This window comes from Heloderma suspectum, chromosome 10 (genome assembly GCF_057233095.1).
Source record: "Heloderma suspectum isolate Gila_16-S chromosome 10, 16-S_ref, whole genome shotgun sequence".
Classification (NCBI taxonomy): domain Eukaryota; kingdom Metazoa; phylum Chordata; class Lepidosauria; order Squamata; family Helodermatidae; genus Heloderma; species Heloderma suspectum.
In genome coordinates, this window is record NC_139467.1 from 48,677,467 (window position 1) to 48,695,259 (window position 17,793).

The 17,793-nt window shown below is 46.1% G+C and overlaps 1 pseudogene; it reads right to left on the reverse strand.

The window, feature by feature from the left end:
• Positions 1–272: 272 nt before the first annotated feature.
• LOC146338266 (striatin-interacting protein 2-like) overlaps positions 273–17,793 on the reverse strand; it is a 40,567-nt pseudogene continuing 23,046 nt past the window's right edge.

Here is a 17,793-nt window from a genome sequence, read left to right on the forward strand (position 1 = left end):
CAAAAATGCGTTTTTTTTTGTGGTTGATGTGGAGTGGAGGGAACATCGTATGCCACAAATGCCTGTGAGGTGCAGTAGAATTGGAGTAAATCCCCCCTGTGGATGGGGCCCAGGACTGTGATCACATTCTGGTCCAGTCCATTCCCTCCTGTGCTGGTTTTGTACTTGCAGGGAGATAGAGGAACTTTTGAAAATGTAACAGACCCTGCAGTGTGAACTGATATGGCTGTTCTACTACCTCTTCATCCTGCTGCATGTAGAAGACAAGCCCTCAAGAGAACACCTCAGTTCAGGGGGAAGGGCAGAGGATGGATGACTTTGGGGGCCCAGAGAAGCCCCTTTGGGAAAAATACCCTTTCAACAAGGGGATGTGGACCTGATACGGCCTAATGCCCGTGTCCCGCTCCAACAGGTCTAGCTCCCCTTCGATGATCCCATTGTCAATATCTTTGGCCTCCTCTTCATCCACTGCAGCCTCACTGTTCGCAAAGGGATCGCTCTCACTGTAGATGTCCAGGCTGTCTTGCTTCATCAGAGACAAAGGCAGAATCTAAATGTTCTCCAGAAAACAATCTTGTTCAGGTGTGGCTTTAATGGCCTCCTGCTCTGGTGCCCCTGTTTCTGCTGCTGCTCCATCAGCTGGGTGGCGTAAGCAGGAGGAGAGGCAGCCGTCATGCTCTGCGTGTCCTGGCTGCTGTCTTCCAGCAGTGGAGGAAGGCCCAGATCCAGGCTCTTCTTCTCCTTCATGGCCTGGAGAACACCAAAGCCACCCAGGGCAAACATAAGCACTTTCAAAAGCAAAAGCAGAACGTTCTTCATGGGGAAGCGTGGAACTGCAGCATTTGGTCACCATGGTGAAAAGCAAGAGTGCAAAGGGCTCTTTGCTGTTCACAGGAAAACTCAGCCTGGCCCTGAATGTCTCTCAGGAGGCTTTCCACTTTGGTGGGTCAGTCTCCATCCCATGTGGATGATTTCCACCACCAGGTACATGATGCTCAGTAACGCCCTGAGTTTGGTGCTATTGGCTAGGGAGATGGCTGGCTTCCTCAGGGCACTGCTGCATGCTTGGCTATTAGCCATTTCCATGTTGAGCAACTCCAGGAATGCCATGAACATTCCCATCTGGTACAGCAGGAAAGTGTTGTGCCAGGCCCAATGGAGGATTTCTGCTTCCATGTCACAATCCCTAAGGACACCTGGCGCCAAGGTGAGAATAGCACAAGTAGAGAACAGCACAAACAATGGTTAACTTCTTGTCCCTGTTCACCACCTCCAGCCCATCCTGTAACCACATCATGTTGACCTTCTACCATGTCAAATCCAGTTTGGGCCATCGCTTGTCCTCCCTTTGTATTTGAAAACCCTCCTCAAAGCACTTCCTGCCAAGGTCAAACTCAGTCTCTTCTGAGTAACTGTACAGTTCTGACAGTTTGGCGATGCAGCAGTCAGTCTCCGTGTTCACATTCCAGGCTGGGGCAGTCCGAAGCTCTCTGACTCCTTGTGCTGTTCCCGAAGAGCTCCTTGCCCTTTGCCTGGGGTGGGGCGGGGGGCAGCTGCGGCTGCTGTGCCCTGCTGCCTTTGCCCACAGTGCCCTGTTTCCCAGCAGGGAGGCAATGCCTGCTCCACCCGCCTCATCCATCCAGGCACCACCAGGCAGGCGGGCAAGCAAGTGGCCCTCCAAGTGGCCCTCCAGCTAGAATTGAATGAGTAATTAACCCAGGTATTGATACTTACATTTACATTGATTATCTTTTCCTGTAATTCTTATACTGTTAGTTTGCAGCTCCATGATAGGTACTGTCAACACTGGCAAGTAACCCATCTGAAAATGGGCAGTAAAAAAATGCCCCAAAGAAAGGTTGAGTTCAACTCATTTCCCTGAGAGCAAGCCAAGTAAAATGGATAACTTCTTTCAGACAATAAAAGACAAAAGAACGTTTGATACCCCAACCTGAAATAGGTATGCAAGTCTGGAACCATGTGGTTTGGATGGGGATGATGTCATTGATAATGGGGTCGTACCTTCTGTCTCCCATTTGGAAAAGTCGTTGGAACACTCTCATGAGAGCCCTACTAATCGAGCAGGTGATCAGGCAATCTTGACTGCCAGAACAGTAAAATCAATTTATGAGCAATTACATGAAATTAGAGGCACCTTGGAGCTGGTTATCTCAAAATCCTTCTGCTCTTATGATGGAAGTATAGAAAAGTAGGGTTGGAAGGGGCCTATAAGACCATCAAGTCCAACCCCCTGCTCAGTGCACAAACCTAAGTCAAAGGATCCCTGACAGATGGCTGTCCAGCTTCATCTCAAATGCCTCCAGTGTGGGAGAGCCCACCACCTCCTTAGGGAATTGGTTCCATTGTCATATTGCTCTAACAGTCAGGAAGTTTTTCCTGATGTTCAGCCGGAACCTGGCTTCCTGTCACTTGAGCCCATCATTCCATGTCCCGCACTCTGGGATGATTGAGAAGAGATCCTGGCCTTCCTCTCTGTGACAACCTTTCAAGTACTTGAAGAGCACTATCATATCTCCCCTCAAGGTGATGGGGTTGCACTGTATGTGAAAAATGCGTATCTCTGCACAGAAATACAGGAGGATGAGCTTGGTAGCCCCATCGAGAGCATCTGGATCAAAATAAATGGAGCAAAGAATAAAAGGAACCTGGTGGTCGGAGTCTACTACTGGCCACCCAATCAAGGAGAAGATGAGGATGAAACTTTTGAAAAGCAAATAGCCAATGTTTTAAGGAAGCATGATGTACTAGTAATGGGGGACTTCAATTTGCCCGATATTTGTTGGGAGACAAATTCTGCAAAACATGGCCCCTCCAGGAAATTCCTGACTTGTGTGGCGGATAACGTCCTCCTACAGAAAGTAGAGGAAGGAACTAGAGGATCGGCTATCCTTGACTTGATCCTAACCAACAGAGATGACTTAGTGGATAAAGTCGCAGTTACGGGAACTCTGGGGGAAAGCGACCATGTTATACTTGAGTTCTTGGTTGGTTCTAAGGGAAGCAAAAGCCGAGTGTAGCCAAACGCATACCCTGGATTTTAGGAAAGCTGATTTTAATCAACTCAGAACAATGATCAGTAAGGTCCCATGGCAAGCGATGCTAACGAGAAAAGGAGTCCAAGATGGGTGGGAGCTTTTAAAAAAGGAAATTCTCACGGCACAATTACAAACAATTCCAACAAGAAGAAAAGGTGGAAGACAACAGAAGAAGCCGATGTGGCTTCACAAAAGGCTTAGGGATGACCTGAGAACAAAAAAGGACACATATAGGAAGTGCAGAGAAGGCCAAGCAACAAAGGAAGAGTACAGGCAGGTAGCACAGAATTGCAGGGATGGCATCAGGAAGGCTAAAGCTGAGAACGAGCTGAGGTTAGCGAGGGATGCTAAAAGCAAGAAAAAGGCTTTCTTCAGCTACGTGCATAGTAAAAGACAGAGGAAAGAAATGGTGGTTCAGCTATTAAATAAAGATGGCAAAATGATAACAGATGACAAAGAAAAGGTAGAGGTGCTCAATTCCTACTTTGGCCCAGTCTTCTCCCAAAAGAGGGTCTATGACCCCTCTGGCAAAGGCGAAGTACAGGCTGAAGGGGCAGGATTGCAGCTTGACATCGACAGGCATATGGTCAAGGAACACCTAATTCATAGAATAGAAGTAGGGTTGGAAGGGGCCTACAAGGCCATCGAGTCCAACCCCCGGTAATACTCATAATTACTTTGAATGAGTTCAAATCTCCAGGACGAGATGAACTGCATCCTAGAGTAATAAAGGAATTGGCAGAAGAACCCTCAGATCCACTGTCTATTCTCTTTGAGCAATCATGGAGGACGGGGGAAGTGCCAGATGACTGGAGGAGAGCTAATGTTGTCCCTATCTTCAAAAAGGGTAAAAAGGAGGAACCTGGGAACTACAGACCAGGCAGTCTGACATCAGTCCCTGGGAAAATTCTGGAGCACATGATAAAGCAATCCATCTGTAAGCAACTTGAAAACAATGCAGTGATTACTCAAAGCCAACATGGATTTATCAAGAACAAGTCCTGCCAGACGAATCTGATCTCATTTTTTGATCAAGTAACCTCCCTTGTGGACCGTGGGAATGCTGCAGACATCATATACCTCGACTTCAGCAAAACTTTCGACAAAGTGCCCCATGATATCGTGATGAGCAAACTAGCTCAAAGTGGGTTAGAAGAAACAACGATCCGGTGGATCCACAGTTGGCTACAGAATCGGACTCAAAGAGTGCTTATCAATGGGACCTTCTCAAACTGGGGAGAGGTAACGAGTGGGGTACCGCAGGGCTCAGTCCTGGGCCCAGTGCTCGTCAACATTTTTATTAATGACATGGAGGAGGAGGTGCAGGGAATGCTGATCAAATTTGCAGATGACACAAAACTGGGCGGGATAGCTAATACTTTGGAAGACAGAAACAAAATTCAAAGTGATCTGGATAGACTGGAGCGCTGGGCAGAAAACGACAGAATGACATTGAATAGGGATAAATGCCAAGTTCTGCACCTAGGAAAAAGAAACCAAATGCACAGTTACAAGGTGGGAGATATGTGGCTCAACAACACTACAAGCAAGAAGGACCTTGGAATTGTTGTCAATCACAAAATGAACGTGAGCCAACAATGTGATGTGGCTGCAAAAAAGGCCAATGCTCTTTTGGGCTGCATTCGTAGAAGCATAGCTTCCAAATCCCGGGAAGTACTAGTTCCCCTCTACTCAGCACTGGTTAGGCCTCATCTGGAGTGCTGTGTCCAGTTTTGGGCACCACACTTGAAGAAGGATGCAGACAAACTGGAGAGGGTTCCGAGGATGGCAACAAAGATGATCAGGGGACTGGAAACAAAGCCCTCTGAAGAGAGACTGAAAGGACTGGGCCTGTTTAGCCTTGAGAAGAGAAAGCTGAAGGGAGATAGGATAGCGCTGTTCAAGCACTTGAAAGGTTGTCACCGAGAGGAAGGCCAGGATCTCTTCTTGATCATCCCAGAGTGCAGGACACGGAATAATGGGCTCAAGTTACAGGAAGCCAGATTCCAGCTGAACATCAGGAAAAACTTCGTGACAGTGAGAGCAATACGACAATGGAACCCATGACCTAGGGAGGTAGCGGGCTCTCCCACACTGGAGGCCTTCAAGATGAGGCCGGGCAGCCATCTGTCAGGGATGGATTCCTGCATTGAGCAGGGGGTTGGACTTGATGGCCTTGTAGGCCCCTTCCAACCCTACCATTCTATGATTCTAAGGCTAAACATGCCCAGTTCTTTCAGTCTGTCTTCATAGGGCTTTGTTTCCAGTCCCCTGATCATCTTTGTTGCCCTCCCCTGAACCCTCTCCAGCTTGTCTGCATCCTTCTTAAAGTGTGGTGCCCAGAACTGGACACAGTACTCCAGATGAGGCCTAACCAGTGCTGAGTAGAGGGGAACTAGTACTTCCCGGGATTTGGAAGCTATACTTCTATTCTATTAATGCAGCCCCAAATAGCATTTGCCTTTTTTGCAGCCACATCACATTGTTAGCTCATATTCAGCTTGTGATCTACAACGATGCCAAGACCCTTCTCACTTGTAGTATTGTTGAGCCAAGTATCCCCCATCTTGTAACTGTGCATTTGGTTTCTTTTTTTCTAGGTGCAGAACTTGGCATTTATCCCTGTTAAATTTCATTCTGTTGTTTTCCGCCCAGCACTCCAGCCTATCAAGATCACTGAATTCTGTTTCTGTCTTCCAGGGTATTAGCTATCCCGCCCAGTTTCATCTGGCCTTGGAGATCTGAACTCATTCAAAGCAATTAGGTGTTCCTTGACCATATACCTATCGATCTCAAGCTGCAATCCTGCCCCTTTAGTCTGTATGTTGCCTTTGCCAGGGGGCTTGCAGATCCTCTTTTGGGAGTAGACTGAGCCAAAGTAGGAATTGAGCACCTCTGCCTTTTCCTTATCATCTGTTATCATTCCGCCATCCTCACTGAATTGTTGAACCACCATTTCTTTCCTCTCTCTTTTACTATGCATGTATCTGAAGAAGGCCTTTTTGTTGCCTTTAGCATCCCTCGCTAACCTCAGCTCGTTCTCAGCTTTAGCCTTCCTGACACCATCCCTGCAATTCTGTGCTACTTGCCCGTATTCTTCCTTTGTTGCTTGGCCTTTCTTCCACTTCCTATATGTGTCCTTTTTTGTTTTCAGGTCATCTCTAAGGTTTTCGTGAAGCCACATTGGCTTCTTCTGTTGTCTTCCACTTTTTTTTCTTTTTGGAAGAAGGCCAATATAGAGTGTCAGATCCATGGAGAGCCCCACTGAGGAAAACTACAACAACTTAAAAAAATGTAGTCCAGTCAGTACAGATTAAGAGCCTTACTAAATTCCATGAAGTTTAGGGAAATAAATTGAATACAGCAAAGAAATCTCAAATGACCAGCCAATAATTTTTTCTATCACGTCTGATTATCTTAACCATTCTCCCTGGATCACCCATTGTGATTTATCATTTGGGCATTCTGCTAAATATTTGTCCAAGGAGTATAGAGTTGGAATATTTAGAATTCCTACAAGATTTACAGCAATGGAAAATGATACTGTTCATTTTCAAAAGTTCTAAAATCCCCTCGCTATTCCAGGGTTAGAAAAAGTATTTATGTAGGTTTGGGGTTGTACTAATATGGGTCATCAAGGATGTGTGTATAAAACCATTAATTCCCCCTGTATATCAGAGTATGTAGGATCCAAAGTATCATAGTTATGCGGGATCCAAATGGATCCCATGGGAAGTAAATGAGTGTGGCTAATATAGCAGGATGACAATCTATAGGTACAGGGCAAGTGACAGATAAAAAGAAAATTCGTAGGCACTTATTAGAAGGGAAATTAGGAAGTAATATTGAACCGGAAGAATAGATCTTGTTTGAGACATCTTAGAATCATAGAATCATAGAATAGTAGGGTTGGAAGGGTCCAACCCCCTGCTCAGTGCAGGAATCCAAGTCAGAGCATCCCTGACAGATGGCTGCCTGGCCACATCTTGAATGCCTCCAGTGTGGGAGAGCCCACCACCTCCCTAGGTAATTGGTTCCATTGTCGTACTGCTCTAACAGTCAGGACGTTTTTCCTGATGTTCAGCCAGAATCTGGCTTCCTGTCACTTGAGCCCATTGTTGCATGTCCTGCACTCTGGGATGATCGAGAAGAGATCCTGGCCTTCTTCTCTGTGACAACCTTTCAAGTACTTGAAGAGTGCTATCCTATCTCCCCTCAGTCTTCTCTTCTCAAGGCTAAACATGCCCAGTTCTTTCAGTCCCTCTTCATAGGGCTTTGTTTCCAGTCCTCTGATCATCTTTGTTGCCCTCCTCTGAACCCTCTCCAACTTGTCTGCATCCTTCTTAAAGTGTGGTGCCCAGAACTGGACACAGTACTCCAGATGAGGCCTAACCAGTGCTGAGTAGAGGGGAACTAGTACTTCCCGGGATTTGGAAGCTATGCTTCTATTAATGCAGCCCAAAGGAGCATTTCCCTTTTTTGCAGCCACATCACATTGTTGGCTCATATTCAGCTTGTGATCGACAACAATTCCAAGATCCTTCTCGCTTGTAGTGTGGTTGAGCCATGTATCCCCCATCTTGTAACTGTGCATTTGGTTTCTTTTTCCTAGGTGCAGAACTTGGCATTTATCCCTATTAAATGTCATTTTCTGCCCAGTTTATGTGCCTCCCCCATGCTGAACTACAGGTTATTGTAACAAGACTGGAAATCACAGAATCTTAGAATCATAGAATAGTAGGGTTGGAAGGAGCCTATAAGACCACTGAGTCCAACTGCCTGCTCAATGCAGGAATCCAAGTCAGAGCATTGCTGACAGATGGCTGTCCAGCCTTGTCTTGAATGCCTCCAGTGGGGGAGAGCCCACCACCTCCCTAGGGAATGGGTTCCACTGTCGTATTGCTCTAACAGTCAGGAAGTTTTTCCTGATGTTCAGCCGGAATCTGGCTTCCTGTCACTTGAGCCCATTATTTCATGTCCTACATTCTAGGATGACCAAGAAGAGATCCTGGCCTTCCTCTCTGGGACAACCTTTCAGGTACTTGAAGAGCACTATCCTATCTCCGCTCAGTCTTTTTTTCTCAAGGCTAAACATGCCCAGTTCTTTCAGTCTCTCTTCAGAGGGCTTTGCTTCCAGTCCCCTGATCATCTTTGTTGCCCTCCTCTGAACCCTCTCTAGTTTGTCAGCATCCTTCTTAAAGTGCTGTGCCCAGAACTGGACACAGTACTCCAGATGAGGCCTAACCAGTGCTGAGTAGAGGGGAACTAGTACTTCCCGGGATTTGGAAGCTATGCTTCTGTTAATGCAGCCCAGAATAGCATTTGCCTTTTTTGCAGCCACATCCCATTGCTGGCTCATATTCAGCTTGTGATCTACAACAATGCCAAAATCTTTCTTCCAGTTGAGCAGAGCAGAGGTAGCTGCTCCAGCTGGTCTAGGCACTACAGAAGCAAGCAAGCTCCCTAACAGCGAACCACCAGAGCAAGTGAACAGGGAGAGCAAACAGGAGTTGGCCAGGGGAGCTGCAGTGGCAGAAGAGACAAAGGAGACAAAGGCAAAAAGTGAGTAGAGGACCAGGGACAGGCTACTCTAGAACAACCAGGAAGCTAGACACAAAAAGGGAAAAGAGACTATGGAAGGACAAGACTCTCCATTGGTGGTGACCAGCAAGGTGTGTGCCATGTTTGTTTTCTTGTCTGAGATCAACATGGCCTACACCTGCAACAAGTGCAAGTTGATCACACTGCTGGAAGAAAAAGTAAGAGGACTGGAGTGGTGAGTGTCAACCCTTTGGGGAAAAAGAGAACACGAAGAGTTCTTGGACAGAACGGTTGAACTACGCTGTCGGGAGTGCCCCTGCTGCCTTCTGAAATCCTCAAGTAGCCAGAATCAACACGCAGACAAAAGACTTTTTTTCCAAGGCTTTATTTCCATTCAGCCTAATGATGCATATAGATGCTAATTGCCTGAGATTAAGTGGAAAACTCAAAGGAGCAGCCTACCAGGGGATTCTAAGCATTAGGACATCAGTTGGTCTCTGATTGGAGAAAAACGCGGCAACTCTCTGAACATTCCCGTGGGGCATCGGGGCGCAGCTGTTGTCGTCACACCAACCAGGCTGAGCGCCCCCTCTCGGTGCCCGCAGCCTCTCGCTTGTCTCTGCACCTGTGCCTCACATCTAGAAGCTCAAGTTGTCTCTCCCTCTCCATGTCAGGGTCACTGTTGCTCCCAGGAATGTGAGCAGGGGGGGGGGCTCTCCCTCCAGCTGCGCCTCTGAAAAACGAGTGGGTTCCTCTCCCATGGATTGTATCTCTTCCTCAGAATCAGAGCTGCTTTGGGACTCTATGGGCTTAGATCCAACCCTGACATACAGCAGCAAAGCAAAGAACAGAAGCTAGAAGAGCAACAGCAAGCTGAGGCAGAAGAGGACACTGCTGAGGTGACGAAAAATGAAGAAGAGGATACTCCTTGGAAAAGGGTGACAGGAGCAGAAGAAATAGAAGACACTGGGCACCAGTGGACGCACTGGAACTAGGGAACTGTTTCCAGGTACTTGAGGAGGAGACTGGAGGACAGCCTGCAGAGGAAGAATTACAGGGGAACCTGCATGAGAGCGAGCAAGAGGCTGAAGGTCAGTCAAGCAGAGGTGATGAAACTAAGGCCTACAGCTACAAGAAGAGAAGAGTAGTAGTAGTGGGAGACTCCTTTCTGCATGGAATCGAGACCCAAGTATGTCGCGAAGATCTGTAGACTCGCCAGGTATGCTGTCTCCCAGGAGGACAGATTAGAGACATGACTGAAAGGTTGCCTGCACTCATAAAGCCCACTGACAGGTATCCCTTTCTTCTCATCCACGTGGGAACAAATGATACTGCCAAGCGGAGCTATGAAGAAATCACATCAGACTTTTAAGCTTAAGGCTAAAGCTGAGAATGAGCTGAGGTTAGCGAGGGATGCTAAAAGCAACAAAAAAGCTTTCTTCAGCTACGTGCAAAGTAAAAGATGGAGGAAAGAAATGGTGGCTCAGCTATTAAATAAGGATGGCGAAATGACAACAAACGACAAAGAAATGGCAGAAGTGCTCAATTCCTACTTTGGCTCAGTCTTCTCCCAAAAGGGGGTCTATGACCCTCTGGCAAAGACGAAGTACAGGTTGAAGGGGCAGAATTGCAGGTTAAGATCGATAGGCATATGGTCAAGGAACACCTAATTACTTTGAATGAGTTTAAATCTCCAGGGCCAGAGGAACTGCATCCTAGAGTAATAAAGGAACTGGCAGAAGAACTCTCAGAACCGCTGTCTATTCTCTTTGAGAAATCATGGAGGATGGGGGAAGTGCCAGATGACTGGAGGAGGGCTAATGTTGTCCCTGTCTTCAGAAAGGGTAAAAAAGGAGGAACCTGGGAACTACAGACCAGTCAGTCTGACATCAGTCCCTGGGAAAATTCTGGAGCAGATGATAAAGCAATCCATCTGGAAGCACTTTGAAAACAATGCAGTGATTACTCGAAGCCAACATCGATTTATCAAGAACAAATCCTGCCAGAAGAATCTGATCTCATCTTTGATCAGGTAACCTCACTTGTGGACTGTGGGAATGCTGTGAACAGAATATACCTCAGCTTCAGCAAAGCTCAAAGTGGGCTAGATGAAACAACAACCCAGTGGATCCACAGTTGGCTACAGGATTGGACTCAAAGACTGCTTCTCAATGGGACCTTCTCAGGGCTCATCCTGGGCCCAGTGCTCTTCAACATGTTTATTAATGACTTGGAGGAGGAGGTGCAGGGAATGCTGATCCAATTGGAGATGACACAAAATTGGGCGGGACAGCTAATACTTTGGAAGACAGAAACAGGATTCAAAGTGATCTTGATAGACTGAGCGCTGGGCAGAAAACAACAGAATGACATCTAATAGGGATAAATGCCAAGTTCTGCACCTAGGAAAAAGAAACCAAATGCACAGTTACAAGATGGGGGATACGTGGCTTAACCACACTACAAGCGAGAAGGATCTTGGCTTTGTTGTCTATCACAAGCTGAATATGAGCCAACCATGAGCTGTGGCTGCAAAAAAGGGAAATGCTATTTTGGGCTGCATTACTAGAAGCATAGCTTCTAAATCCCAGGAAGTACTAGTCCCCCTCTACTCAGCACTGGTTAGGCCTCTGGGCACCGCACTTTAAGAAGGATGCAGACAAGCTGGAGAGGGTTCAGAGGAGGGCAACAAAGATGATCAGAGGACTGGAAACAAAGCCCTATAAAGAGAGACTGAAAGAGCTGGGAATGTTTAGCCTTGAGAAGAGAAGACTGAGGGGAGATATGATAGCGCTCTTCAAGTACTTGAAAGGCTGTCACAGAGAGGAAGGCCAGGATCTCTTTTCGATCATCCCAGAGTGCAGGACACAGAATAATGGGATTGAGTTACAGGAAGCCAGATTCCAGCTGAACATCAGGAAAAACTCCCTGACTGTTAGAGCAATATGACAATGGAACCCATTCCCTAGAGAGGTGGTGGGCTCTCCCACACTGGAGGCATTCAAGATGAGGCTGGACAGCCATCTGTCGGGGATCCTCTGACTTGGATTCCTACATTGAGCAGGGGGTTGGACTAGATGATCTTGTAGGCCCCTTCCAACCCTAAAATTCTATGATTCTATGATTCTCGCTTGTAGTATTGTTGAGCTAAGTATCCCCCATCTTGTAACTGTGCATTTGGTTTCTTTTTCCTAGGTGCAGAACTTGGCATTTATCCCTATTAAATGTCATTCTGTTGTTTTTTGCCCAGCACTCCATCCTATCAAGATCGCTTTGAATGTTTTTTCTGTCTTCCAAAGTATTAGCTATCCTGCCCAATTTTGTGTGATCTGCAAATTCTATTCAGCATTCCCTGCACCTCGTCATCCAAGTCGTTAATAAAAATGTTGAAGAGCACTGGGCCCAGGACTGAGCCCTGCGGTACCCCACTCGTTACCTCTCCCCAGTTTGAGAAGATCCAATTGTTAAGCACTATTTGAGTCCAGTTACATCTAGCCCACTTTGTGCTAGTTTGCTAATCAGGATATCTTGGGGCACTTTGTCAAAAGTTTTGCTGAAGTCGATGTATATTACATCCACAGCATTCTCACAGTCAACAAGGGAGGTTACCTGATCAAAAAATTAGATCAGATTCATGTGGCAGGACTTGTTCTTGACAAATCCATGTTGGGTTTGAGTAATCATTGCATTATTTTCAAGGTGCTTACCGACAGATTGCTTTTTCATCTGCTCCAGAATTTTCCCAGGGATTGATGTCAGACTGAGTGGTCTGTAGTTCCCAGGTTCCTCCTTTTTTCCCTTTTTGAAGATAGGGACAACGTTAGCCCTCCTCCAGTCATCTGGCACCTCCCCCATCCTCCATGATTTCTCAAAGACAATAGACAGCGGTTCTGAGAGTTCTTCTGCCAGTTCCTTTATTTCTCGAGGGTGCAGTTCATCTGGCCCTGGAGTAATTAGGTGTTCCTTGACCATATGCCTATCGATCTCAACCTGCAATTCTGCACCTTCAGCCTGTAAAGAGGCTGAAGGGGCAGTGTCCCAATTCTGTCCTCTGTCTTTTACTATAGATGTATCGAAGAAAGCCTTTTTGTTGCCTTTAGCATCCCTCGCTAAGCTCAGCTCGTTCTCAGCTTTAGCCTTCCTGACGCCATCCCTGCAATTCTGTGCTACCTGCCTGCACTCTTCCTTTGTAGCTTGGCCTTCCTTCCACTTCCTATATGTCTCATTTTTTTGTTTTCAGGTCATCTCTAAGCTTTTTGTGTAGCCACATTGACTTCTTCTGTTGTCTTCTGCCTTTTTGTCTTGTTGGAATTGTTTGTAATTGTGCCTTGAGAATTTCCTTTTTTAAAAGCTCCCACCCATCTTGGACTCCTTTTCTCATTAGAGTCACTTGCCATGGGACCTCACTTATCATTGTTCTGAGTGAATTGAAATTGGCTTTCCTAAAATCCAGCGTACGTGTTTGGCTACACATGGCTTCTGCTTCCTTTAGAACCAATAACTCAAGTATAACATGGTCACTTTCCCCCAGAGTTCCCATAACTGCTCCTTTATCCATTAAGTCACCTCTGTTGGTTAGCATTGAGTCAAGGATAGCCAATCCTCTAGTTCCTTCCTATGTAGGAGGACATTATCAGCAAAAATCTTCAGGGAGTTCTGGAATATAAGATGATAGAGTCAGAGGAGCTCGATTTTATTGAGACCAGTGCAGGAACTTGTTTACATCATCCTCATTCTGATCCCAGAATTAATTGAAATTAGTCCAAACTCACCTTCAGAAGAATTTATGTATACCTGAATTAATGCAACACTGATGTTTCCTCAGGAATAGTGGCAAAGGCATAAGGTGGAACCATTTGTGATGGGGACACCCCCAGAAGGGAAAATTATTGTATCTTATTCACTAGACTTTGCAGTGCAAGGTAATGGCTGTGCCTATGTAGACTCAGTAAGGGAGCAAGATGTTCTTAAACGTATTAATTGACAGTTAACAACCGAGAAAGAATCTGTGCTCAAAATTCTCTCCTGGAATATTGCTGGATAGGCCAACAAAAGATGGTACAATGATTTTCTGAAATATATTAATACAATTTCTTACTATTCCAAGAAACATGGGCAAAGGATAGTATTTTATTCTTTTATTAAAAACATTTGTATCCCTCCCTATATCATTAAGATCTCAGGGAGGTGTACAAATAAAATCAGTTTAAACAGTATAAAACAATATATAATTTAAACAGCTAAAAGCATATTAAACCATTAAACAAAAATCTGAAACAATAAAACAGTTAAAACAGTGTGCAACTTTAGGGAATGCATTTAGCCCTCAAAGGCTTTGGTAAAAAGCTATGTTTTAACTTGGTACCAAAATAAAACCAATGTCTGTGCCAATCGGGCCTCCAAGGGGAGAGCATTCCTCAACTGGGGTGCCACAGCAGAGAAGGCCTTCTCCCATGTCCTACCATAGTGTACGTCTTGCGCTGGTGGGATGCAGAGGAGGGCCCCTGCAACAGATCTCAGTCCTCGGGCAGACATATACAGGGAGAGGCGCTCCCTCAAATATCGAGGTCCCATGCTGCTGAGGGCTTTAAATGGCATCACCAGGACCTTGAATTCTGACTGTAAACATATTGTCAGCCAGTGCAATTCCTTTAAAACTGGTGTTATATGATATTTCCAAGATGCTCCAGTGAACAGCCTAGCTGCTGCATTTTGCACTAGCTGCAACTTCCAAGTCATCTTCAAGGGCAGCCCCACATAAAGTGCATTGTGGTAGTCTAATCCGGAAGTTACCAGTGCATGTACAACTGTGGCTGTGGCTAGTATTGAATTAAGTGGTTTCCAAAGTGTGATCTCAGTGAGCGTAGTATTGGGAAAGAAAGGGGGGCTTAGTGCAGGACTTGCCTTTTAATTTCTTCTACTTTAAATATCGAAATAGTACCTCTCCCACTAAGTGCTCAGTGGCATCTGCCTTCCTTTTGAATTTTAAACAATTAAATTTGATCATAATAAACATGTTTGTTGTCATCCCCTCCCCCTGCAACTCGAAAAATTATAAAGAGGACTGTTGGCCAACTTAGAACAATACGTAATGGAATTAGAACTTTAATATTTCTCAGCAGTCATAGTCATGGCAGGGGATTGTAATGTCCCAAATGGACCTGATGATTATATCACCCCCCCAATACAATCAGTGAGGAGATAATGAAGATGAATGTGGCACAAGTAGGAGGAACTCTAAAGGTAAGGTTATAAGTGCAAAGGGGGCATAATAATAATAATTTTAAATTGAGAACAGGATTGAAGCTTCTGAACAGCTCTACTCAAGGGGACCCCTTAGGGGAATACACTTGCAACTCATCAAATGGTAGTAGCATAGTAGACTTTTTAGTATTATTCCCCATCCTTTAGAAGCTGGGGTCAAAGAGTTTATGGTTGACTCTCAGATTGGTAGTGACCACCAGCCGTTGCAATATTGCATGTAGCTTAAAATTTGTCCATGACACACTGAACATCCTGAAAGTGTTAATGGAGCTGTGGATAGTACAAACTTTAGGAGAATTAAATGGACACTAATGTTGGAAGATACATTTAGTAAATTTAGTTTTAGGATCTAGTTGAAGAGGATCAGTGCAGACTCCAGAGCCTGGACTGTGTCCTTTATGTAATTGTGGCGCTTCCTTAATCCAGCTATGGTGTCTCGTCTCTTTATTCCGTTGGGGTCTGCAAATGTTATTCTTTGTCATTCAGTCAGTATAGTCTATGTTCTGTAAAATGACTTTTTCTTCATCTGTGCTGTCTGATTTATTCATGGGGTTCTGAATAAGCTGGGTTTGTGAGCACAGGCTGTGCCGCTCAGTCAATTCCACTGCAAAGGGGGGTCTTGTTGCAAAAGGCCGGGGAAGTTGCATCCTGTGTGTGGCTCCTGGCTGAAGTACGCCTGGGGGATTCTTCCATAAAACATGGCGGCCAGGCTCACAGGCTGCACTGCACACCAGGGGGCTCTTTTGGTAGAAGGAGAGCAGAGTCGGCTTCCTTTCCATGACCCCACACAACCCCAGGCCACCCTGTTCTTCCCAGGAAAGCACTGGGCATACTCAGCACATTACCACCGCAGTGCTATACTTAACTTTCCTGCTGGTTTATGCTGGGGGTGGTTTTCAGCTGCATTGGCCAGTCTTTCAGTTGCTGCCTCGGCCACTGCTGGATATCAGTAGCATCAGCCAGTTGCTGCAGACTTCATGAGCATGTGATTTCAGTACAGCTGGCTCTGAGTGATACACTTAGGCAGCACAAAATGTAGGGATGTATGGAAGTCACTTACCGTTTCACGGATCTGCTTCGCGGTGGGGGGGAGGCGCTCCGTCCCTCCCCCCAGAATCCTCGACGAGGGGGGAGGCGCGCTGTCCCTCCCCCCAGAGTCCTGCCCGGCCGGCTCCGCTCTGCAGGGATTCTGTGGAGCCGCAGGCTGGCTCTGCCAGCAGCCGGACATCCAGCCGCTGGGTAGCAGGGACGCAAATGGCGGCTGCCGTAGCCGCCGCCGTTTGCGTCCCTGTATTCAACCGTGATAGGCTATGTAAATATTTACGTAGCCTATCACATCTGGGTTAAAAAACAAACGAACAACGTGTACGCAAATGGTGACAGCTATGGCAGCTGCCATTTGCGTTCCTTATTTTTTTCAGTCTTAGTCTATGTAAATATTTACGTAGCAAAAATAATATATTATTTTCGGCAAAAATATTTACGGTGAAAATAAAGGGGAACGCAAATAGCGTAGTGGGCGCTATTTGCATTCCTTTTTGATTCGCCGTTTTAGCCTACGTAACTATTTATGTAGGCTAAAACAGCGAATCAAAAAGGAACGCAAATAGCGCCCACTACGCTATTTGCGTTCACCTTTATTTTCACCGTAATAGTCTACGTAAATATTTACATAGACTAAGATGGCGAAAAATAAGGAACACAAATGGCGGCGGTCGTAGCCACCGCCATTTGTGTATGCGTTGTTTTTTGTTTGTTTTTTTAACCCAGACGTGATAGGCTACGTAAGTCTTTACATAGCCTATCATATCTATGTAAAAAAAAAAGGGAAAAAAAAGACCAGACTGCAAATGGCAGTGGCGGCAGCCGGTCGGAAGGCCAGCCACCACCTCCACTGAAGCATCTACTGGAGCCGCTGCTGTCCGGAACATCCACCCCAGGTAAGTCTCGTCCCATGGATTTCAGCCTCACTGAAATCCATGGCGGAATTCTCCGCCATCCCTAACAAAATGTGCCTCTGTGGCACAGGAAAACTACACCTTTCTGGCTGAGACCAAATCCCAGTACAGAATTGTGGTTCCTGTTGGCAAGTAGTCAAGCAGCCAAAGTACCTTAGGGATGTGCATCAAAAAAATTAGGCCAAATCCCAAATCTTTATGGTGTCCAGAAGAGTCAAAGTTGGTGAGCATGGGCTGTGTGTCTGAGTTCCAGTACAAAGGGGGCCTTTTTTTTACGTAGATATTTACGTAGGCTAAAACGGGGAATAAAAAAGGGACGCAAATAGCGCCCGCTACGCTATTTGCATTCCCCTTGATTTTCGCTGTCATGGTCTATGTAAATATTTACGTAGATTAAGAGGGCAAAAATAAGGAACGCAAATGGTGGCGGCCGTAGCCGCCGCCATTTGCATACGTGGTTTTCTGGGTTTTTTTTCCCCCAGAGCCCTCCGCGGCCGGAAATTCAGCTGCAGACAGCTCTGGCCTGGCTGGCTGCTCCGTGGAGCTGCCGCAGAGCACAGCCGGCCGCGGAGGATTCTGGGGGGGAGGAACGGAGCGCCTCCCCCCCGGCGAGGATTTTGGGGGGAGGGACAAATGCCTCCCCCCCCCGTCAACATAATCTGCGAACAGGTAAGTGACTTTCGTGCATCCCTATCAGCCAGTCCTTTGCTTGCTGACATTATTGCCATTGTGGGATATTGGTAGCCAAGTCAAGATTCAGAAATCTGCGATTTCAAGCTTCAGCACTCACACTATGAATTGGTCAGAATCCAAAGTGGGCCATTTTCTGAAGTGCCAATTGGGGTCGGAGTCAAATCTTAGGGTTAGTGCACCCATCGGTTTTGATTAACTTAGCAGAAATGCAATTAGTGCTCCTTTCCAATATTGTACCCTCTCAAAAACTAATATCCTGTGTACACACACACACACACACA